Source organism: Rutilus rutilus (assembly GCF_951802725.1).
Source record: "Rutilus rutilus genome assembly, chromosome: 23".
Lineage (NCBI taxonomy): Eukaryota > Metazoa > Chordata > Actinopteri > Cypriniformes > Leuciscidae > Rutilus > Rutilus rutilus.
Window position 1 is genome coordinate 26,701,854 of NC_140233.1, and position 24,824 is coordinate 26,726,677.

At 41.7% G+C, this 24,824-nt stretch overlaps 2 gene segments (V, D, J or C); both read left to right on the forward strand.

Annotated features, from left to right (window-relative positions):
• Positions 1 to 1,257: 1,257 nt before the first annotated feature.
• On the forward strand, positions 1,258 to 6,546 carry LOC311283336 (immunoglobulin lambda constant 7-like). The segment is given in 3 exons: positions 1,258 to 1,348; positions 1,491 to 1,592; positions 5,989 to 6,546.
• Positions 6,547 to 17,293: 10,747 nt separating this feature from the next.
• LOC311283337 (immunoglobulin lambda constant 7-like) lies at positions 17,294 to 19,104 on the forward strand. The segment is given in 3 exons: positions 17,294 to 17,365; positions 17,577 to 17,625; positions 18,549 to 19,104.
• Positions 19,105 to 24,824: the final 5,720 nt, after the last annotated feature.

Sequence of the window (24,824 nt, forward strand, 5' to 3'; positions counted from 1 at the left end):
TAAAATCTCGTCCAGTATTTGCTGTTCCACTGAATCTAGATGGAGTTCCAGTATAACGGGTTGATGTCTGATATATGAGGAGTTTAGGAGCTTCTCCAGGTTTCTGTGAGTACCAGGCTAAGTAATAATGATTACCACTATATACATGCACATCACTGCTGGTTTTACAGTTTATTCTGACTTCTTCTCCTGGTTGAACTGCTGTTATTGATGGACTCTGAGTTACAGTGATCTGTCCTCTACACTCTGAGAGAAAACACAAACAAAAATTAAAATTATATATATGGTGATATACAGTATATGATAAACATATATTTCACATTTTAAGATAATTAATAATCATTGTAAAAAACTGTATTACACAAACCTTGAATAAACAGTGCAATGGTCCAGATGAAGATGTTGATTGTGTTCATTGCTGTAGTTTAGTCTTGTGTGATGATGAAGATTGTGTTGTGTTCTGCTCTCAGTCATGAAGTGTTAAACTCACAGCACTATAAACACTCTCAGAGCACTGAAGCATGTGCTGACAATGCAAAGAAGTGGGCAGGATTTACAACAGCTTGTGCTGATAACAAACTCATAAACTCTACATAGAAGATTTTACTTTCAGAATAATGTTATTGAACCATTTAGTGATTAATTGTGAAATATGTTATGTTTGGCAGAAGGGTTCTTTATATTGGCATCTTTCAGTGTGGATGAAACATTTTCAGTTTTCAGAGCCGCTGTAGAAATAATCTATTCACTGTCTTGCAGTTTAATTTACATCAAGAGAATGTTTCTGATAATTTGCTACCAAGATAAAGTGAGCAGAATTCAGTCATGTGATCTAAACATGATGGACACCATTAAGAGGGACCATGAAGAGGCCACTGAAATGACTGGAGAATCATGAATTTGAAACATCATTTGAAACATATGTGTCAAACGCCATAATTATTTATTTATTTATGAGTACAGTTCTGTGCTGCACCTTTATAAGCATGTTAACAATGAGAAATCAAGAACTAAATTAATCAGTTTTACTATATTTAGAGTCATAATAAAAAAAGTCCATTATGGTCTTTGGAATCAATGTTGACATGTTGTTCTCTGGGAAATATTTTCATGATGTCTATTTTTCCCACATTTTCCACATGCATGAAGTTCATCAGGACTCATAATCAGGTCATTATATATTAAACAATGTGCATCTGAAATATTCAGAATTATTGATTCATTTATTTGAAGCTGCAGGTTTTTCTGTGAATCATGATGATTGATCTGCATATGAATAACAGAAGCATCATTATGAGAAACTCCACAACATCATCCATGATCAAAGAGGTCAAAGGTCACCTCAGAGGTCACAGCTCATCAAATATATTTCTTTAAACAGTGTTATATCAGAAAGCATTTAGTCAAATCTGAATGAGTGAGTGTTGAGAAGAGCTGAGGATCTTCTAATATCAGTGTGTTGAAGTGTTGTTTCTCTCTCTCTGCTGGAGTGTGTGTTCACTCGAGTGGAATAGAGGTTTTTGTACGAGCGTTTCATTGGATTGTATCACTGTGGTGGACTTTCGGTGGAGGAACTAAACTGGTGATCAAATGTAAGTCATTTTAATTACATATTTAAAAAAATACAATTTAGATTTCAGAAAGTGTTTTACAGTGGAAACAAGAACAACATTTATTAATAAAAAATTATATTAGATATTGTGGTGATACTTTACTTAAAGCCTTTATGTATAATGCATTATAAAGGTATCAATAGCGTATGTTATAATGTCATATATGTTTTCATAAATAACTGTAACCAAAGTTAAAATGTTTTATACTATTAGCAAATTCCTTGTTACATCTAGAATTGGTTGTTTATCATGAGTTTTAATGTATTATAATTTTTGGAGGTGTAACAATGAATAGATAATATTATAATGTGTTAAAACCTTGGTTACAATTATTGATGAGATAATGTGTAAAACAATATATAATTAATGCATTCAAAATACTTTTTTATAATGCAATATGTATAAAGGCTTTAATTAAAGTGTTACTGATATTTTTGTATAATTATTTATTCTAAAACAATGATATTATTATAAGGATAGCATTATTCCTTTCAACAACAACAATATATATATATATATATATATATATATATATATATATATATATATTATACATATACATATTTCCACACTGTGTCTCACTATGAGTTTATTCAGTTTATTACAGGTTTGTTTTTCCTTCATTTATTTCTACACTGAGTTCATATTTAGTTCATCTTTTATTGTAGAAATCATACATGGAAAAAGGAGATTTGACATCAGAATGTAAATGTTGCTACTTTCTGTAGTTCAGTCAATGATACTGAATCTCTTTTGCTCATGTTGTGCTTATAATTCAGTGTTTTGTTCATTCTGTGTGATTCAATTGTGTTTTAACTCTGTTTGAAATTGAGTTACTGTCACGATCCACACTCAGGGAAACACAGGAAGATCCAATAGTGCAAAAATGGAATTTAATAGGGAAATCCGTAAATCAGAAAACAGTCCAGGCAGGGGTCAATAATACAAAAAGGCTGTCCAAAACATAAAACAATAAACAGGAACAACGAGTGGAACAGACCTCACAAGTGGCGTGATGAATAACAAGGAATCCGTAACAAACACAAAACAGGCAGGGTATTTATACACAGGGAAATGACAATGATAATGGGAAACAGGCTGAGTGCAATGATCAGTGATGAGGGACAGCTGAGTGCAATGAACAGACAAGGATCATGGGGAATGTAGTGCAAGAGTGTGCTGGACACCGTGAGGAAGGAGGACATCTAGTGGTGACCCAAGGAACATAAACCAGACACTGTGACATGACCCCCCTTCTACGGAGCGGCTACCAGACGCTCCAAGACATAGAAACAAACAAAACAAGAGTCCAGGCGGGAGGTGGAACGGTGGAGGATCAGGGGGAGGGATGGGGGGCCAGGTCCATGGAGGGGAACAGAAACAGGGAGTGACAGCTCATCTGGCGGCCAGGACGGGGACGACAGTCCATCGGGCGGCCAGGGCGGAGCAGAGGGTCCATCGGGCGGCCAGGGCGGAGCAGAGGGTCCATCGGGCGGCCAGGACGGAGACTCTCCCTCGGGCGGCCAGGGCGGAGACTCTCCCTCGGGCGGCCAGGGCGGAGACTCTCCCCCGGGCGGCCAGGGCGGAGACTCTCCCTCGGGCGGCCAGGGCGGAGACTCTCCCTCGGGCGGCCAGGGCGGAGACTCTCCCTCGGGCGGCCAGGGCGGAGACTCTCCCTCGGGCGGCCAGGGCGGAGACTCTCCCCCGGGCGGCCAGGGCGGAGACTCTCCCTCGGGCGGCCAGGGCGGAGACTCTCCCTCGGGCGGCCAGGGCGGAGAAGACCCCTCGGGCGGCCAGGGCGGAGAAGACCCCTCGGGCGGCCAGGGCGGAGAAGACCCCTCGGGCGGCCAGGGCGGAGACGACCCCTCGGGCGGCCAGGGCGGAGACGACCCCTCGGGCGGCCATGGCGGAGACTTTCCCTCGGGCGGCCATGGCGGAGAAGACCCCTCGGGCGGCCAGGGCAGAGAAGGCCTCTCGGGCGGCCAGGGCTCAGGCCCAGGAACTGGCACCAGCGGCTCAGGCACTGGAACTGGCACCAGCGGCTCAGGCACTGGAACTGGCACCAGCGGCTCAGGCACTGGAACTGGCACCAGCGGCTCAGGCACTGGAAGTGGCACCACCGGCTCAGGCACTGGAACTGGCACCACCGGCTCAGGCACTGGAACTGGCACCACCGGCTCAGGCACTGGAACTGGCACCACCGGCTCAGGCACTGGAACTGGCACCACCGGCTCAGGCACCGACCTCACCGGCTCAGGAACAGACATAGGTACAGGGACAGACACTGGAACTGGCACCACCGGCTCAGGGACAGACACAGGAACAGACACAGGAACAGACACAGGAACAGACACTGGCTCCGGCTCAGGAACAGACACTGGCTCCGGCTCAGGAACAGACACTGGCTCCGGCTCAGGAACAGACATAGGTACAGGGACAGACACTGGAACTGGCACCACCGGCTCAGGGACAGACACAGGAACAGACACAGAAACAGACACAGGAACAGGAACAGACACAGGAACAGACACAGGAACAGACACAGGAACAGACACAGGAACAGACACAGGAACAGACACTGGCTCCGGCTCAGGAACAGACACTGGCTCCGGCTCAGGAACAGACACTGGCTCCGGCTCAGGAACAGACACTGGCTCCGGCTCAGGAACAGACACTGGCTCCGGCTCAGGAACAGACACTGGCTCCGGCTCAGGAACAGACACTGGCTCCGGCTCAGGAACAGACACTGGCTCCGGCTCAGGAACAGACACTGGCTCCGGCTCAGGAACAGACACTGGCTCCGGCTCAGGAACAGACACTGGCTCCGGCTCAGGAACAGACACTGGCTCCGGCTCGGCAGCGGCCATCTTGTCCAAAGACCCAAGCTCGGCAGTGGCCATCTTGTCCGAAGACACAGGCTCGGCAGGCGTGACGTGAACAGGTTCGGCGGCGGCCATCTTGTCCGAAGACACAGGCTCGGCAGACGTGACGGGAACACTCTCGGCGGCGGCCATCTTGTCCGAAGACACAGGCTCGGCAGACGTGACGGGAACACTCTCGGCAGCGGCCATCTTGTCCGAAGACACCGGCTCAGCAGACGTGATGTGAACAGTCTCTGGCTGGGCAGACGTGACGTGAACAGTCTCTGGCTGGGCAGACGTGACGTGAAGTGCAGGCTCGGTGGGAAGACACTCAGGCAGGACGGCCCTGGTGGGACGAGACCCAGACACGATGGCCCTCCTGGCAACACGCGCCGACATCAGCAGAGAATCGGCCACACTGGAAACCAGTCCTGGACAGCAATAGACAGATCCGGTGGCTGGCTTGATGGTTGGCGTGACTGGTGTGTCCCACTGGCTCCGATGATGGAGGTATTTGGTGAACCCCCAAAAGTCCAGGACCTCCAACCCCTTCATCTCCCACCCAGGCAATGGGTCATCCAGGCAGCCATTAAAAAAATCCTTTAAAGCTGCATCATTGTAGTCCATGCCTCTAGAGAGGGTCCAAAAAGTCTGAGCCAGACAACCCACCGTCTGGCCCTGCTGGTGTAGACCCATCAAATTTTGGACCCGTCCCCTCCTCTCCTTCTCCGTCTTAGGGGGAGAGATACGAAACCCCATAATGCTGGATCTTATATGTGACGGATTCCTTCTGTCACGATCCACACTCAGGGAAACACAGGAAGATCCAATAGTGCAAAAATGGAATTTAATAGGGAAATCCGTAAATCAGAAAACAGTCCAGGCAGGGGTCAATAATACAAAAAGGCTGTCCAAAACATAAAACAATAAACAGGAACAACGAGTGGAACAGACCTCACAAGTGGCGTGATGAATAACAAGGAATCCGTAACAAACACAAAACAGGCAGGGTATTTATACACAGGGAAATGACAATGATAATGGGAAACAGGCTGAGTGCAATGATCAGTGATGAGGGACAGCTGAGTGCAATGAACAGACAAGGATCATGGGGAATGTAGTGCAAGAGTGTGCTGGACACCGTGAGGAAGGAGGACATCTAGTGGTGACCCAAGGAACATAAACCAGACACTGTGACAGTTACATTTTCAGTTCAGGTGAATATCTCAAAATGTAAGATATTAATGTTCAGAGTGAATAATTGCTGGAATTAAAGCAGTCAGATCGGCCTGATAATAGATAATATGTGTTATAACTGCTGTTACACTTATTGATTAGATCATACATGCATTTTAATGTATATAGCAGTGCATAATTAATGCATTAAAATTATTTTATAATGCAATATGTATGAAAGCTTTAAACAAAGTGTGTGTGTGTGTGTGTGTGTGTGTGTGTGTGTGTGTGTGTGTGTGTGTGTGTGTGTGTGATTGTGTTGTGTTTGTCTCCTGCAGCTGGTCCCACAGTGAAGCCCTCAGTGTCTCTGCTGCCGCCCTCTTCTCTGCAGATCTCTGGAGACTCAGCCGCACTGCTCTGCCTGCTCAGCTCTTACTCTCCACAGGGGGCGCTGGTGAGCTGGACACTGGACGGGTCAGAGGTCACCGAGGGGGTTCTGACCAGCGCAGAGAGCCAGCAGGACGGCCGCTACAGCCGCAGTAGCGTCCTGACCCTCAGCAAAGCACGCTGGGAAGAGGGAGAGCTGTACGTCTGCAGAGTAACACATGATGGAGCTCCTCATGAGGTCTCGTTCCACAAGAGCTCTGAGTGCTGATGTTTCTCTCCTGAAGATGAGCCGTATCTGAGTGTCCTGTGTCAGGCAGGATTCACATGAGTCTAGTGCTGCAGCTGGAGTGATTTACAACTCAATACTGAAACTGAGTGTGTGTGTGTGTGTGTGTGTGTGTGTGTGTGTGTGTGTGTGTGTGTGTGTGTGTGTGTGTGTGTGTGTGTGTGTGTGATCTTTCAATCTGCTGTGTTTGCTGCAACATTCAATAAAGCTTCTCAACAAGTTCACTTTGTGTCTGACAACATCATTCAACTAACAGATGAAGATGCAGGTGCTTTTCAGAAGGTTGATGTAGCAGTAAATGTCAAATAAAGCTCTTGGGGTTTGAACATGGTCTCTGGAGACAGAGCTGCTCTATTCTGAGAGGATCACAATCACTCCACCCTGACAATGCAAATGGGGTTTTCAGTCTCACTCTTTGATTGGTTACATGATCTGGACTGGAACACTTTCACTTCTGCTTTAGTGAAGCAGCGCAGACAAACTGATAATTTATAGGAGATTAAAAACTTTATTATATAAAAATATCAAGATCAAGAATCAGCCGTTCTGACACTAATTGTTTTATAATCATTACATTTATAGGCGATAGTGTAAATATACTGTATATGAAAATGTTATTAAAAATATAAAACATGATCACAACTCAAGAATCAGCCGTTGTGACAGTAATTGTGTAAGAATGTAAAAGTTTCTGAGTCTCAAATGGAAAGCATCACGTCCAGACAGCAGAAGTGACTGAATGCAGTCTGTTCAGTTTGATTGACAGGATCATATATTACACCTAAAACATGATGATCATATTGAAACACTGACTCATTCTCTTCATAAACACAAGAGTGATGTTGATTGTAATGATATAGTGTTATTAGTGTTTGGATCAGAGGTTTGACAGTCGATGCTGGAAGGCCAAGAGAGCATTACAATAGTCCAGTCTGGAGAGAACAAGAGTTGTGTAGCTCTGATAGGAAGGGCCTGATCCTCCTAATGTTGTATAAGGCAGATCTGCAGGACCGGGCCGTTCTAGAAATGTGCTCTGTGAAGTTTAACTGATCGTCAATCACAACTAATACTTACTATACTAATACTATACAATCTACTAATACTCTAATGAGAGTTAGTGGACATTGTTGTATGTCACGTAAATCAAGAGATCACATTCAGGTAACTCACATGTCTCTTTGCTAGCATTGCATGTACAAAAACAACTTTCTCTCCCTCTTACATGCATACCAGTTCCCCACATAATACAACAACTCAACAACTCAAGACTAAAGTCGGGCGCACACTGTGACTTTATAATAGTCAAACTATCATAGTTGGTTAAATGAAGCCCAGGCCTACAGAACTATTATGTGAAGTGTAGGCGGACAACAACACGCCAAATGGAGACGTGAAAGGACTTCAACATGTTTGATAATTCTGCAGCAATAGTATAATAGTACAGTACTACTGGTCAAACATTTGGACACATGACTATTTTTATGTTTTTAAAGAAGTCTCTTATGCTCATCATGTCACGGGTCTATGAAGGAGGACTCAAATGCAGAACGAGTGTTAACCAGTTTATTGACAAACAGTAGACAGACAAGATGTGGTGCGAGAGGTGAACAGTCCAGACCATAGGCAGGGATGAGACACAATGAAAGCCGTTGTAACTAGCACAAGAGGATTGTAGGCTGGAGAGTAGTAATGGCAGAGCAGAATGAGACCTGAGAATACCAGCAATAGCCAGACAGGAACTTCAAGTTCACCAGGCAAAGCACTCAGAGATCTCAGGCTTAGCACCAGGCTTGCTCCAAAGCAAAGAGTGTAAGCAGCCAGGGACGCTCTGCTAGCAGGACAGGACTGGAACTAGAGACACAGGAGACAAGACAGACAGGACCGATGGCAGAACTGAAGCACTAAAAACAATACGAAACTTCTACAAATAAAACACTATAGACCTTAGTAACAAGAAACAAACTATGTAGCACAGAAGCACACAGTGGCACAACATCTAACAAACTGGCCACACATGAGGCAAAGAGCACACATATAAAGGGAGCTAAGAACAAGAGGCACAGGTGAGCACACTCAGGTAAACGAGGACTCAAACAAGGGAGCAGAGAACATGAGGAACAGCCGAAAACACTCAGACAAATGAGGATTCAACTAGACAAGAGGGCAAGATACAGGTAAACAAGGAGGCAGGAACAGAGGAGCACATGGCCAACACAAACAAAGACAGAGCCATGTGTTGAAGTACAACACAATCATAGATACATGAAACAAAGACCCTGACACATCAAGCCTGCATTTATTTGATCAAAAATACAGAAACATATTATTACATTTTAAATGTACAGTTTTACAGTTTTCTATTTTAATATACTTTAAAAATATCATTTATTTCTGTGATGCAAAGCTGGATTTTCAACAGCCATAACATTTTATTTTTATTTTTTCACCTGTGATACTTTTTTCAGGATTCATGGACGAATAAGCTGTAAGCAATCACATCATTACCAAATTACACAAGCTGATTGGCTTCTGATGATCCTGTAGCCAATGAGATTGCTTGATAATTGAACTGTGTTTTATCATTTCACACTAAACAATGTTTGATAGTCAGTAGTTTTTTATTTTACAGTCCTGTTCCCCATGTTCTTACTATGCACTTATTATAGTTATTAAAATAACTGGGTAATAACTAGGTACTAACCCTGAACCCATGTAGTTACCTTATGGCGCTTTTCCACTGCATGGTACGGCACGGTTCGGCTCGGTACGGTTCGACTCGGCGCGGAACGGTTCGGCTCGCTTCGCTTTTCCACTGCATGGTACGACTCGACTCGGTACGGCACGGTTCGGTTCGCTTTAGCTCGGTTGCTTTTCCATTGCAGTTAGTACCGCTTCAAACTGGGTGTGACTGATCGGTATAGTTGCCGCCTCTACTGCCATGACATCATCGTAAACGCGCCACATTTTAAACGCACAACACAGGGGATGGTGCTCTTGATTCTCGGCATGTGGATGTTTTTAACATTCTTATAATGGTTTACTATATGGAAGGAAAATTCTTAACGTGTAATTAAACGTTGCGTTCATATGGGCTCATCTAATTTTTTGTACATATAGCATAGCCTACTTTATGATTTCAGTATCATAATGATTAATAAATGCACGCACAATTATCCGTGAACTTGATTTGAACAAATGCCTTTCAACTTGTGTGTGCACAATTCAGAATTAAATGAATGTGCAGCAATCTTTACAAATAGAGAGCCTATACTGTTTTAAACTATAGCCTACTGCCATTAAAAAAGCGCATTTAGTTAATGTTATGTTATTTTTTTCCATCTGCCTATGTTGATTATGAAAAGTGAACAGCACGAGTAGAGAGACATGAAGCGAGTCAGAAATAATTTTGACCACTTCATTATGTTTTGTTTGGTAGAAAGCCTTTCTTTAAAGTGAATTTCGTTTTGTATAAATTGTATCTTAATTTTAATATTTTTTTTCAGCAAATAATTGCCTGAATTGAAAAAATAAGATGCAAAATAGACAATTTAATCATTGAGGCGCCCGAGCGGTCACTTGCATTGTAGGCCTAGGTACGTTAACTAGCGCATCTCATCCTCAAATACACAAAGCTTGAAATGTCTTTAAACGAAATAATTCAAAACAAAAATAAATAGGCTACTCTCATATGTAATCCATTATGTGCATTTCTCTCTATAGGTGCGTTTACTACGAATATGGCGATCGTCAACTTCATCTTTGCCATGCACGGACACTGACAGAAAACACTATGTTATAAATAAAAATCAGTGCACGCGTTTTAATAAAATGAAAACTTTAATTGTGATCATCAAAAAAAATTTATATTAAATATTTTGTGGCCAAGTTTTGCTCATTTATTAATAGTAGCCTATATATATAGGCTATATATAGGCCTAATTTTATTAAATTGAACAAGCGCAAAATTCAGCATTCAATCAAATATTCAAAAATAATGTTATTTCAACATAATATCTCGTTATTTCGACATAATGTGCGTGCAACAAGCAATATGTGCATTTGTAAATCCGGGGACGCATGCACTGATTTTTATTTATAAAATAGTAAGATTAAGTTGACGATCGCCATATTCGTAAACACGCCTATAGAGAGAAATAACATTATTATTAAGTCTTTTTGAATATTTGATTTAATGCTTAATTTTGCGCTTGTTCAATTTAATAAAATTAAAACTTTAATTGTGATCATTAAAGTATAGTTTGCAATAAACTTTTTAACTGCAAGAAACAGTGTTGGCTGTTGTCTACTGTCTATTTAAATCTAGCGGGTTTAGTGTCTCGTGTCGCAAATAGAATGACGCTGATAGTGACGATTCTGTTTGACCAATCAGTGATCTGCAGTGTTTTCACGTCACATTTTAGTACCGGTACGGTGCGCTTGGAACCTCAACAGAGGTGGTACCATTTAAAGCGAGCCGAAGCGAGCCGTACCGTACTGTACTATGCAGTGGAAACGCGCCATAAGTGAGCCGTGCCGAACCGAGCCGTACCGTACCATGCAGTGGAAAAGCGCCAAAGCGTGCCGTGCCGAACCGAGCCGTACCGTACCATGCAGTGGAAAAGCGCCATTACATTACCCAGTACTTTTCTTTGTACATTGTAAGTACATGTAAGTGCACATACTGTAAAATAAAGTGCAACCGCATAGTCTGCTGTTATCAATTTAAAAATGAACCAAAATCATGTTGCTCTAGTGATGAGAGAAACAAAGCTTTTAGAAACCATTGAACTGATTGATTTGCAAAATGATTCACTGTATAGACCTTCTGTAGCCCTTTTGACTTCCAATCTGTATTTTCACAGCGATCTGACGTATTTATGAATGAACGGCTCGTTTTAAAATCTTCCCGGTGACATCTTCTACTGACATTTGTTAAGACATCTGCTTTAAACTTTACAATCCTCATGATAACTTTCGTTAATTTTACATTAAGTAAATCCACTTCAAAAGCTAATTACTCCTGGACAGAAATACCATAGAAATATACAGAGCGACCGCAAAACGGAAGTTTAAAGACAATATTATAAAAATGGCGGCGTGCTCGTTTCTCTGGCGTTTCTCTGGTGCTCGTGTCTATTGAAGCTCTGGAAACGCCACACGCTGGAGACCAGTGCTGGTCAGAACAGCATAAAAACACATTTACAAACCAAATGCAAATGTTTTATTGAAAGTGTAATGTAAATGTAGCCTAATTACCAAATCATCTAATATTATTAAATATGAAATGTTTTTATATTATGTGTTACTTATTGAATTGTAGGGCTTGTTTTGTTTGTTTAATGGAGAGCTTGGTTAATCAGACCAATTAGACACTTTTAACTACAACTCCTTTTTTATTATAAAAATTTGCAGAGATCACATGGCCCCCCAGTGACGAACCATTGAAATTTTCTAAACCGTTATGACACAAAGTCTAGTGTAGTGCAGTCACATGACTGAGTTTTAATACACGCTCTGAATCACTGTTATCGAAATAAATTATTTTCAGAGCTTCATGAAGCAGTGTTTGGAAACACCCATCCCTAGCTTGCTGTTGTACAAGTTGTGGATGATGCAGTGAGTGAATAATTACGCATATAAGCACAGCTTGTGTAGCGTTGTGGTGGGAACTAAAACGAGATGACAATATTGATACAAAACCCTTACTATGAATACAATATGAAGAGCTGAATACGCCACTCCTTTAAGAATAGAAATAGGGCACACAGGTTTAGTAACACTGAGGGCAAAAAGAGACAAGTATATAAGAAAAGTTAATTAATACCACATTATAAATAGATAAAACAGTAATGTCAGTGTAGCCATTTGAGTTTGGACATCTGAGTTTAATTTACATGTTTTCATGTATAAGGAGAAATGTTCTATAAGTGAGTTAACTTCAGCAAAACTTGAATGAAATGTTCTATTTCTAATGGTTCTGATTTGAGTTTCAGTCAGTTGTTGTGGGTGAATCTTAATTATAGGGACACAATAGGAAGATACATTGCAACTAGTTTTTTTATTATAATTTTTTTTTTTTTTTGTATCATAATCACTGCATTTATGGTTTTAGAACATTGTTAAGGGTTTCTGTCATAATGTGCATCAGTGTGATTAGTACATTTTCCTTAAAAATGGTGCTTTTAACCATTTTCATTTTAGCGTCTCGTTCGTACGTGTCTTTCTCTGCAGGGATGAGAGAGTAGGCCTTCTGATGTGAAGTGAGAAATTTCTCTTTCTAGATGCTCGTTGAAGTGCAGGAAAACTCTCTCGCTGACAGATCGGGAACTCAGTAATATAAAGATGTGTCCTCTAGTGGTGAAGGATGGAAGTGCAATTATTACATTGTCGTGGCTTTACAAGAACAAGAAGTTTTACAACAACAATCACCACTCACATTTTCTACACATTTTAGTCCAGTTTAGTAAGAGACACAAGATTATATGTTTACTTAGTTCATCGTAATAAATGAATAAAGTCTGTGAAATATACCAACATGGCGGCGCGACCGATGCTTGCGGCGGCCTCTGCTGACACTAGTGAAAGATTTTCAGTGCTAAATAAAATAGTTTCGTCCCTGCCCTGTAAAGCAAATGGGAGAAAACATGTATATGACCGCGACTTTCTATTAGACATTAGACAGCGATGCGGGAAAAGGCAACCGAAAGATCTAGAACGGCTTAGCAAGCTCAGACTGCTACGCTGAGGCTGCACACCGGGTTCACTTGGAGCCACCGCGACGAGGAAGCATCATCGCCGGCGAGGAGGCATTAGCGTTAGGCTAACGGCTAACCCCTGCAAGCCGGCTGTTCCCTCGGTCCTGTTGGCGAATGTTCGTTCATTGGACACTAAAATGGATTACATCAGTCTTTGGAGATCGTTACAGCGTGGAGTACGGGATTGTTGCGTCTTTGTGTTTACAGAAACGTGGCTGACAGACAAAATCCCAGACTCCGGAATTGAGCTAGCGGGGCTAACACTCCACAGAGCGGATAGAGTGATGTCAACATCGGGTAAGCTCAGAGGAGGAGGCCTGGCAATTTATACAAACAATTTGTGGTGCTATGATGCTAGGACAATTTTTAAATACTGTTCTCCTGATGTGGAGCTTATGACTGTGAAATGCAGACCTTTTTATTTACCACGTGAACTGGCAGCAATTTTTATTACTGCAGTGTATGTTCCTCCAAATGCAGATGTAAAGCAGGCTATGGGAGAACTTTACAAAACTCTGAGTCAGCTACAGACAACCAATCCAGATGCATTTTTTCATCGTTGCTGGGGATTTTAACAAGGCTAATCTGAAGTCTGTTTTACCTAATTTTTACCAGCATGTTACATGTGCAACAAGAGGGAAAAATACACTTGATCATCTATACACAAACATCAAGAATGCATATGTTGCAGCACCATTACCTCATATTGGCAGCTCTGATCATTTGACTATTCTGTTAAAACCTGAATACAGACCCAGAGTGAGACAGGAGCCACCAGTGGTCAAGGAAATTAGAGTGTGGCCACAGGGGGCTTTCTCATTCTTACAGGGCTGCTTTGAGTGTACACAATGGAACATTTTTAAGGAAGCAGCAACATCTGAGGACTGTACAAACCTAGAGGAATATACAGAGACTGTGTTGGGATTTATTAGCAAATGCATTGATGATGTGACTGTTACAAAAACTGTCAAGCTGCGTCCAACTGATAAGTCTTGGCTTACATCAAAGGTTCGATCATTGCTAAGGCTTCGGGATGCTGCATTTAGATCTGGTGACACTGAAGCACACAATTTAGCAAGAAATGATCTAAAGAGAGCAATTCGAGAGGCTAAAAGAGAGTATGGAAAAGAGTTGTCAAGTAATTTTAATGACACCAGGGACACAAGGCGGTTATGGCAGGAATTTCAGACAGCTATAGGCTATGAGCCTACTGTCCGGACAACAGAAAATGATCCCTCTCTACCAGATAATATTAACACCTTTTTCTCTCGGTTTGAGATTACAGATGATAAACTAGCACAAAGGCAGGTGCTGCCTCCCATCAACCAGGCATTCCAGCTGACGTCAGACAGCGTGAAGAGGGTTTTCTCTAAAATCAGCCCTCGAAAGGCGGCTGGTCCAGATCACATCCCAGGGGTGCGTTTCCCGAAAGCATCGTTGGCCAACCATGGTCGCAAGTTCCGTCGTTACCAATAGAGTTCAATGGACATTGCGATGAACTTGCGACCATAGTTGGCCAACGATGCTTTCGGGAAACGCACCCCAGGTTGTGTGCTGAAGAAATGTGCAGAACAGCTGAAGGATGTCTTCACAGACATATTTAATATCTCCCTCAGCCAAGCCAGAGTGCCCATCTGTTTTAAGAGCGCAACTATAATACCTCTGCCCAAGATGCCAAATCCAGCCACCATGAATGATTATCATCCTGTAGCCCTGACCCCAATAGTTATGAAATGCTTTGAGCAGCTTGTTATGAACCACATCAAATCATGTCTCCCAACCAGTTTGGACCCATTGCAGTTCGCATATAGAGCAAACCGATCAACGGAGGATGCTCTATCTACCCTGCTTCACCTCAGTTTGACACATTTGGAAAACAGGAACACTTATGCAAGAATTTTATTTATTGATTTTAGCTCTGCTTTTAATACAATTTTGCCACAACAACTTATTGAAAAGTTGCTATTGCTGGGAGTGGATCTTGGCATGTGCAGATGGATTTTGGACTTTTTGACGGAGAGGCGGCAGACAGTCAGAATTGGTAACAAAATATCTAAGACAATCACAGTGAGCACAGGATCACCACAAGGGTGTGTACTTAGCCCTTTACTGTTTACTTTGTTGACACATGACTGTTCTGCTAGTTTTACCACCAATCATATTTTAAAGTTCGCTGACGACACCACAGTTGTTGGCCTCATCACTGACAATGATGAGTCGGCTTACAGAGAGGAGGTGGAACAGTTGACAGCATGGCGTAAAACACACAACCTTGTCCTTAACACCAAAAAAAACCAAGGAGATGGTTGTCGACTTCAGGAGGACTAGTCGTCGGCACCATCTCCCACTGACCATCAGCGGTTCTGAGGTGGATATAGTACACAGTGTCAAGTTCCTGGGGGTCCATCTGACCAATGAGCTAACCTCCAGTAACAACACAACAGCTCTAATCAAGAGGGCCCAACAGCGTCTTCATTCTCTCCGTAGATCTCCCTATTCCAGCCTTGACCATGTTCTATAGAGGCACTATTGAGAGCATTCTCACATATTGCATCTCTTGCTGGTTTGGAAACAGTACGGCAGAAGAGAGACATCAACTGAACAGGATTGTGAGAACTGCTGAAAAAATCATTGGTGCTTCACTGCCACGTATTCAGGACATCTACACAGAGCTCTGTGTGCATAGAGCAAATAGCATTATTAAGGAATTTACTCATTTCTCACATGACATGTTCATACTCCTTCAGTCTGGTAAAAGGTACAGAAGTATCAGGGCAAGAACTAGTAGGTTACTAAACAGCTTTTTCCCCACAGCTATTAGACTGCTTAACCAGAGAACGTGATTTGAACTTGAAATTGATATATATATTTTTTTATTCTTTTATTGTATTAAGATATTGTAGTGCAGATATATTTATTGTATTTTTAGTGTATTTTAGTATATTTATATTTAAATTGTGCTCTTTTGATTAGTTACTATTGCACTGAATTACTGAGTAGTGGATGTGTGAAACACAATTTCGTTTTTCTGTACACCATGAAAATGACAAATAAAGGAATCTCAAATCTCAAATGAAAGGTTTGATATTGTGTAGTTTGTGCTCCTCCATCAGCAGCTGCAGTTTCTCTCAGCTGTATCAGTGCAGTCACTGTGACGTCTGACTGACAGAGGTTTTTGCACAACTCTTTATCACTGTGTGAACACTTCTTTACTGTTGATCCTGTGTCTACTCTGACAGTAATAATCTCCTGTATCTTCAGTCTGGACTCCACTGATGGTCAGAGTAAAATCACTGCCAGATCCACTGCCACTGAATCTAGATGGAGTTCCAGTATAAAGTGCTGTTGCTTCATATATGAGGAGTTTAGGAGCTTCTCCAGGTTTCTGTGAGTACCAGTGTAAGTAACTGCCACTATACACTCTACTGCTGATTTTACAGTTTATTCTGACTTCTTCTCCTGGTTGAACTGCTGTTACTGATGGACTCTGAGTTACAGTGATCTGTCCTCTACACTCTGAAAGAAAACACAAACAAAAATTAAAATGATATATATTTCATGTTTTAAGATAATTAATAATCATTATAAAAACTGTATTACACGAACCTTGAATAAACAGTGCAATGGTCCAGATGAAGATGTTGATTGTGTTCATTGCTGTAGTTTAGTCTTGTGTGATGATGAAGATTGTGTTCTGCTCTCAGTCATGAAGTGTTAAACTCACAGCACTATAAACACTCTCAGAGCACTGAAGCATGTGCTGACAATGCAAAGAAGTGGGCAGGATTTACAACAGCTTGTGCTGATAACAAACTAATATACACTAGAGTTACAGAATCATGACTTTATTTAGTATTTTTATTGTGACTCCTGAGACACTGAGGATGTGCAGATGAACGTCCATCTCTGTGTCCATATTCAGTCATGTGACCATCATCACTGCTACACTTCCACTAGATGAACCGCCATCAAATTAATAGTTTTTATTATATTTAGAGTAAACCAGAAAAAAGTCCATTATGGCCTTTGGAATCAATGTTGACATGTTGCTCTCTGGGAAATATTTTCATGATGTCTATTTTTCCCACATTTTCCACATGCATGAAGTTCATCAGGACTCATAATCAGGTCATTATATATTAAACAATGTGCATCTGAAATGTTCAGAATTATTGATTCATTTATTTGAAGCTGCAGGTTTTTCTGTGAATCATGATGATTGATCTGCATATGAAGAACAGAAGCATCATTATGAGAAACTCCACAACATCATCCATGATCAAAGAGGTCAAAGGTCACCTCAGAGGTCACAGCTCATCAAATATATTTCTTTAAACAGTGTTATATCAGAAAGCATTTAGTCAAATCTGAATGAGTGAGTGTTGAGAAGAGCTGAGGATCTTCTAATATCAGTGTGTTGAAGTGTTGTTTCTCTCTCTCTGCTGGAGTGTGTGTTCACTCGAGTGGAATAGAGGTTTTTGTACGAGCGTTTCATTAGATTGTATCACTGTGGTGGACTTTCGGTGGAGGAACTAAACTGGTGATCGGTAAGTCTGTCTATTTAATCACCTAATAAAAAATAATAATTTGATTTCAAAAAGTGTTTTACAGTGGAAACAAGAACAACATTATAATAATAATGATAATAAGATATTGTGGTAAAACTTTACTTGAAGCCTTTATGTATAATGCATTATTAAGGTTGTATGTTATAATGTCTATGTATATAAATAACTGTAACCAAAGTTAAAATGTTTTATAATATTTGCAATATTTGCAATTTCCGTGTTACATCTAAAATTGGTTGTTTGTCATGAGTTTTGGTGTATTATAATTTTTGAAGGTGTAACAATGAATAGATAATATTATAATGTGTTATAACTGCAGTTATATTTAGTGTTCAGTAAGTCTGTCTATTTAATACTTATAATATTCCTAAACATACAATTTAAAACAAGTTGAAACAAGAACAACATTTATTAATGATAATTATTATTACATATTTACTATTATTATTACTTTACTTAAAGCCTTTAATGCATTATAAAGTGTTTCATAATGTGTTACAATGCCTTATATCTTATCATAAATAACTGTAACCAAATCTAAAATGCATTATAATATTTGCTATTTCATTGTTTCATCTCAAAAGGGTTGTTCTTCATAAAGGTGGATCAATGAATAGATAATATGTGTTATAACTGCTGTTACACTTATTGATTAGATCATACATGCATTTTAATGTAATTAAAAGTTAATACTTTTATAATGCAATATGTATGAAAGCTTTAAATAAAGTGTTACTGATATTGTTTTATAATGATTGAATCTAAAACTAGAGCAGCATTACTCCTATGCTGTGAATGTGCAGTGCAGTGTGTTGTGTGTGTGTGTGTGTGTGTGTGTGTGTGTGTGTGTGTGTGTGTGTGTGTGTGTGTGTGTGTAAATGTGTTGTGTTTGTCTCCTGCAGCTGGTCCCACAGTGAAGCCCTCAGTGTCTCTGCTGCCGCCCTCTTCTCTGCAGATCTCTGGAGACTCAGCCGCACTGCTCTGCCTGCTCAGCTCTTACTCTCCACAGGGGGCGCTGGTGAGCTGGACACTGGACGGGTCAGAGGTCACCGAGGGGGTTCTGACCAGCGCAGAGAGCCAGCAGGACGGCCGCTACAGCCGCAGTAGCGTCCTGACCCTCAGCAAAGCACGCTGGGAAGAGGGAGAGCTGTACGTCTGCAGAGTAACACATGATGGAGCTCCTCATGAGGTCTCGTTCCACAAGAGCTCTGAGTGCTGATGTTTCTCTCCTGAAGATGAGCCGTATCTGAGTGTCCTGTGTCAGGCAGGATTCACATGAGTCTAGTGCTGCAGCTGGAGTGATTTACAACTCAATACTGAAACTGAGTGTGTGTGTGTGTGTGTGTGTGTGTGTGTGTGTGTGTGTGTGTGTGTGTGTGTGTGTGTGTGTGTGTGTGTGTGTGATCTTTCAATCTGCTGTGTTTGCTGCAACATTCAATAAAGCTTCTCAACAAGTTCACTTTGTGTCTGACAACATCATTCAACTAACAGATGAAGATGCAGGTGCTTTTCAGAAGGTTGATGTAGCAGTAAATGTCAAATAAAGCTCTTGGGGTTTGAACATGGTCTCTGGAGACAGAGCTGCTCTATTCTGAGAGGATCACAATCACTCCACCCTGACAATGCAAATGGGCTTTTCAGTCTCACTCTTTGATTGGTTACATGATCTGGACTGGAACACTTTCACTTCTGCTTTAGTGAAGCAGCGCAGACAAACTAATCATTTATAGGAGATTAAAAACTTTATTATATAAAAATATCATAAAAAAAGATCAAGATCAAGAATCAGCCGATCTGAAACTATTTTATACATAATCATTACATTTATAGGTGATGGTGTAAATATACTGTTTATGAAAATGTTATTTAAAGTATAATACATGATCACAAATCAAGAATCAGCCGTTGTGACAGTAATTGTGTAAGAATGTAAAAGTTTCTGTGTCTCAAATGGAAAGCATCACGTCCAGACAGCAGAAGTGACTGAATGCAGTCTGTTCAGTTTGATTGACAGGATCATATATTACACCTAAAACAAGATGATCATATTGAAACACTGACTCATTCTCTTCATAAACAGATTTTTGTATGACTCTTTAACACTGTGTGAACACATATTTACTGTTGATGTAGTGTAAATTCTGACAGTAATAATATCCTGTATCTTCAGTCTGGACTCCACTGATGGTGGAAAATACAAACATAAATCATTACTCAAACCTGGACAACGATTGCAGAATAGTTCTGTCAGGTCCATTAAGTCAAGAACACACAGACAATAAATAATTTAAGAATTTTTATTGAATAGATTGCAAACAAGTTGATGTTCCTGAATTGAAATTTGGCGGTATGGCTCTGTTCAGGGAGTCCTCTGACCTTTCATGAGCACCATGAAATAGCAGAGAGTCAGAGGACAGCAGCAGCATAGGGAACGCTCACAGTTTAGGACTGTGAGAGCTAAAATATCCCCCTGTGAACAGAGCAGGCAACATGACAAAGCAAATGCCACGTTATGCATAAGGAGGAGCTGGGGAGGTGGCGGGCAGCAGTAGTGAGCAGCAAGCATGTATTGATCAAACTGAATGTGCTTTAAATAGGGCGCCTTGTTTGAGCTTGGCCATTGAGCAGCGAGGGGAGTTAACCAGCTAATGCAGCTCAGCTGGAGCAGATCAGCTGACGGGACAGTGTTGTTAGAAAATAGCATTAGCAGCGTCTTGACTACCTGGCCTGCCAGAACTGACGCTGACACTCAATTTCTGAATGAATCGGCAGTAATAACCGCAAAATCCTAGGAAAGATTGTAACGTCTTCAGGTTTGTTGGCACTGGCCATGTAGTGACGGCCTCAATCTTGTTTGGATCTGGGGCGACACCATCTGCAGACACGATGTGCCCCAGGTACTGGGCCCTTGGCAGACAGATCTGGCACTTGTCAACTGAGAGTTTCAGCCCAACTTCACCCAGACGATCTAGGACCTTGAGCAGTCTCTCTTCGTGTTCCTCGAGAGTTTTTCCAAACACTATCACGTCGCCAAGGTACACTAGCATTTGTAAGAAGTTCTTGTCAGCTTTTTCCATTAACTTTTGAAAGGTTGCTGGAGCCCCGGTAATGCCTTGAGGCATTCGTTCGAACTGGAAAAATCCTAACGGGCAAATGAATGCCGTTTTCTCTTTGTCCTCTTCGGCCATAGCTATCTGGTAGTAGTCTGAACGCAAATCCAGTACAGGGAACCCCTGACTCCCTGTTAAGGCATTCAGTGCATCTTCAGAGCATGGTGTTGTATACTGGTCAGGTATGGTTAGGCTATTCAACAGTTTGTAATCTATGCACATCCTAATAGCCCCAGTCTTCTTTCCGACTACAACTATTGGGGATGCAGAGGGGCTTCGTGTCTCTGTTATGATCCCTGCCTGCAGCAGTTCTTGTAAGTGCTTTCTCACGTCTTCGATATCTGCAGGGGCCAGCTGGCGTGATCGGAAAGGCTGGGAATCAGAAAGTCGGACTCTGTGCTCCACTCCTCTTGCTAATCCCGTGTCTCGTGCATTGAGAAGACATGAGACTTTTGAGCCAGTTTCTTACATAATCTGTTCATCCATTGTTCTGAGTTACTGTAAGTTGGAAGCTGGAAAATAGTTCCCTATGGGTAACTTTGGAATCACAAACTTGCTATCCATTGGAGATCACAACTACACTTTATGTTAATAATTTGCAGTTCCTGATGAGTGTAGAGGGGTTCCCCCCCCTACAAGCTACACTGAAAGCTTGGCAGGACTGTAATAGATATTTGAGCACAAAAAGTCATATAAGTAAAAACTCTCCTATTGCATTTAACCCTGACTTTATAGCACTTTCCCAAACTGATTTTCGAAACTGGTCACTTCATGGGCTGAAAACTTTTGCGCATATGTTTGATGCCGACTCTGAGTCTGTTAAATCTTTTTCTGTTATTTGTGATGAATATCAAATTCCTAGAATAGATTTTTTTAAATATTTGCAGGTTCGTCATATTATTATATCTTTATATAAAAAGGGACAACTTAGATTATATCCTACTGAGTTGGAACAATCTATTATTTCTGCTACTTCGGTTAAGGGGAAGATATCTCATCTGTATAAAATTCTGTTAGAAAACTCCCAGAATTCTTTTTCTTCTTTAAAAACAAATTGGGAATTAGAGCTTAAAAGGAAGTTTAGTGAAAAAGAATGGCTAATTCTGTGTACCGATTTGACTTTACCACTGAGTGTGAACATTAAAGTTAAAGAAACTAATTATACATTTTTGTATAAATACTATAGAACTCCAGTGAAGCTTAATAAATTTAACAATACAAAGTCTCCTATGTGTAGAAAATGTGGAACTGAGTTAGGAACATTTATGCATTTATTTTGGTATTGTAAAGCTGTTTTGTCCTTTTGGGAGAAGATTCATAAAGTAATTCAAGATATGTATAATAGTACTTTTGAGCTATGTCCTATGTTATATTTACTCAATTATGCCCATTGAAGAAATTACAAGTAAACAGCATTCAAGACTGCAAGAGTTCCAATCTATATGGGCCTAATGCCGGGCGTACACCAAAGGATTTTCACAGTCCCAGACTAAAGACCGGCAGTCTTTAGGAATCTTACTGGAGTCTCGGCGCGCTCCCGTCATCGCGATCGTTAAATGTGAGGTGATAATCTGCAGTCGGCGACCTGATTTATGCCAGTCTTTCTCTAGTCTTTCATATCAAACATGTTTGATATTATCGCAAGTCGTAGCGTAGTCATAGAGACGTAAAACAATCAACAACCAATAAATTAGTTCTGGAAACAGGAACAACTGCTAGCATAAAGTTTAAGGTAAAAATAACTACCATTAAATTATAGTATCTTACTACTGTGCAATAATATAAACTGTTCATTCATTACATCACTTTACGTCTGTCTTTATCCACTTTTATCCTCTTCTCTTCTTTTTGGCACTGTAGACGCAGAATGCTAATTTATAATGTGTCATCAATTCGGCAATCCGTCACAATCAGGAAACTTTCACCGTGTCTAGACCTATTTTTTTACAGTCTATGGTCTAGACCTGGCGCGAGCTGCCAGGCCCGTTTCTACAGGGGAGCATGTTAAGTGTGAGTGTGTCAAGCGCCCTCAAACAAAAGCAATGCGGCGAGAGGCGACGCTACACAACAAATTGTCAACAACTGATCGCGCGCGCGCTGTTTCTGACGGACTTCAAGCACTCGCTGGGCGGGGGAAGATTGATGTGCCCGCGGGGGTACTTGGTTGAATGCATAGACTGTAAAAAAATGAGACAACACGCGAGGAGGCAGAGGCGGGTGGGAGCGAGCACAGCAAAGAGAAGGCAAACAAGCAAAGTGAGAATTCTTTCACTGCAAATGACTGCAATGGCAAAAGCCACAGTAACTGTAACTGCTTCTCCTCCATTTTTGTTAAATCACTGCTGAGCATGATGGGAGGAATTTGGTGGGAATAAAAAGCTAAAATAATCTAGTTGTAGTCTTGTAAATAGTGTCACTACAAGATTCAGTGTTTGTAAAATCTTTAGTCTGAGACTAAACACTGTGAACCCAAGTCTTTAGATGTGAGCTGATAATCTTATAAAGTCTTTTCTAAATCTTTTCAAAGTCTTTAGGTGTACAGAAAGCATTAGTACTAAATTATATAGAGACTATAACATGATAAACTCAATTGGAATAATAGATAATTCACACTGTGGTAGTGTAGATTCCTCTCTTTTTTTTTTTTTTTTTTTTGTTGTTGTTGTGTCTGGTAGTATCCTTGATGTTTTGTTTTTTTTCTCTCTTTTTTTTTTCTTCTCTCTTTATTATTGTATTGTTTGTGTAATATGTGCTAAATTGTGAATAAAAAAAAAAAAAATGTAGACGGCGAGGCCCAGCCCACCGCCATACATATGTCTTGTAAGGAAATCCCGTTAGACCACGCCCACGAAGAGGCGACGCCTCTCGTGGAGTGCGCTCTGACACCCAACGGGCACTGTAGGCCCTTGGCAGCGTACGCCAGCGCCATGGCGTCAACTATCCATCTGGATAGGCTTTGTTTCGAAACAGCCATTCCCTTGGAACGTCCACTGGACGAGACAAATAGCTGCTCAGTCTGTCGAAAAACAGATGAGCGAGACACATAAGCTCTTAGCGCCCTTATTGGACAAAGAAAGCTTGCGTCCCCTTCCTCGCCCGACACCGGCAGGGCAGACAGGGAAATGACCTGAGCCCGAAACGGTGTGTTGAGGGATTTTGGAACGCAACCGTGCCTAGGTTTGAGTATGACTCTCGAGTCGCTTGGCCCAAACTCTAAGCACGCCGCGCTCACCGAGAGCGCGTGCAGGCAGGGCCGTTTGAAGGAATTTGGGGGCCCCAAGCAAAATGGACATGGGATTCGAATCTGGGTCTCCCGCGCGAAAGCCTGAGAATCTACACATTGGCTTTCAGTTAGCGCGAGTGTTTGTTTGCAAGCATGCGGGTAGCATAACATGCAATATTGACATTTCCAGACGCACTCGACCCCGTTGTGGTGTTCAACCGAGTGAGGGAGGGCTGGGCGAGTCCCGTAGGACATGTAATGTCTGTGAGTGAATGTGGGCTCGGAAGAGCGGGCAAATTTGCTGCATTGAGCGCACTGTCTGCCTGAGCAGAGCGAATGCGGACAGGCTTCTTCGTATAGAAAACCATGAGACATGCAGAACATAGTGTTTGTGGGCACTAGGCAGTGGGCACGTTTACTATGTTGTGTGCGCGATCGACCTGAGTCGATTTCATGAGTGCGGGCCCTGTGTGAAGGGCTGTGCTTGTGTGTAGGTATGGGCACTGGGCAGTGGGCATCTTCTCCACGCATATAGCACCATCGGCAGTGGCCGGAACACCAGAAAATACATCCCTATGGGATTTTTCTAGGTAGCCGTAGAACGGCTTTTGTGTGCAGGCAGACCTCTCGTAAGAGAACCAATGTTATAATATTACATTGTAAAAATTCAGTCTAACGGTTGTGGTCCTGTATTGTACTGACAGATCTAGAAAACCCTTTCTACATAAAAAAAGCTGCAGCAGCTGCAGTTTCTCTCAGCTGTATCAGTGCAGTCACTGTGACGTCTGACTGACAGAGGTTTTTGTACGACTCTTTATCACTGTGTGAACCATCTAGTGCTGCCT